The sequence below is a fragment of the Glossina fuscipes genome, unplaced genomic scaffold, assembly GCF_014805625.2.
Source record: "Glossina fuscipes isolate IAEA_lab_2018 unplaced genomic scaffold, Yale_Gfus_2 28, whole genome shotgun sequence".
NCBI classification, from domain to species: Eukaryota; Metazoa; Arthropoda; class Insecta; order Diptera; family Glossinidae; genus Glossina; species Glossina fuscipes.
This window is the reverse complement of record NW_023998423.1, coordinates 1,412,466-1,413,616: the sequence shown is the minus strand read 5'-3', so window position 1 is coordinate 1,413,616 and position 1,151 is coordinate 1,412,466.

Here is a 1,151-nt window from a genome sequence, read left to right as displayed (position 1 = left end):
ATTTTTAAGATATATTTTCGAATTTTAATTGAAATACTAAAATGGTTTTTAAATTTAAATAAATAAATATATAAAAAATGAATATATACATACATATATATGTATATATATATATATATATATATATATGCAAAACATTAATAAGGACAGAATCTGTATTCAATGCATAGATGTATATATAAATATATGTATATATATATAATAAATAAAATATATATATAAATAAATATGTCTATGAAATAAATGTAATTGTATTTTTTGTATTATACACCTTTACACACACATTACAACTACAAATAATTCCAGATAAAAAGAAAAAATAATCAATATTTATATAAAATCTTTATCTCTTCTCTTCAACTACTATTTCTTACTTAAATTTAAATCAAGATTTTCAAAATAATTCGCGTAGTCCCTACAAAAAAAAAGCCCTGCAACAACGATATTAATTAAAATCCTATATATTTAGATTATGAAATTCATTTATAACTAAAAGGCCCAATCTTACATTTATTACATCCGTCTATTCTAATTCAGTTTTAAAATAAGGGAATTGTCAATTCATGGTCCAATAAACTAACAATAAATGTCGAATGCATATAGAATTATTTGTATGGATTAGTTTTTTTTTTTTGATATTCATGTAGTAAACCAATTTAAAAAAGAACTAAAAGCACTATCGTGGGCCACGGCCCATTATTAAACACCCTACAGCTATTCACGTAACGTCTTTTGAAAATAAGGCGTCGTATGGGAAGCCGCCGAAATAGTGGTCCGATCCGAGTCATTTTTAAATGCTTTGGTCCTTGGACTAAAACAAGTCTGTGTACTAAATTTCATCAAAATATTCCAAAACTTGCGACTTCTAGATTGAGCACACGAAAACAGGAAAGGCAGTGAGACAGACAAGCTTGAATCGATTCGGAAAAAAAAAAATTTTTTTATCAAACTAAAGCATTTACATCCAATTTACGGATAAGTCGACATTTGCAACTATAGGCCTGTCCCTCTGTCTGCCTGTGTAATGCATGTGATAAACATCCTTCTGATTTATTCTTTTTTTTTTTTATGTGACCGATCACTATGTTGGTGCCTAATCAATAAGCCTTCACCGCCTTAGCATACACTACTAGTTACGATCAAAGAAAACT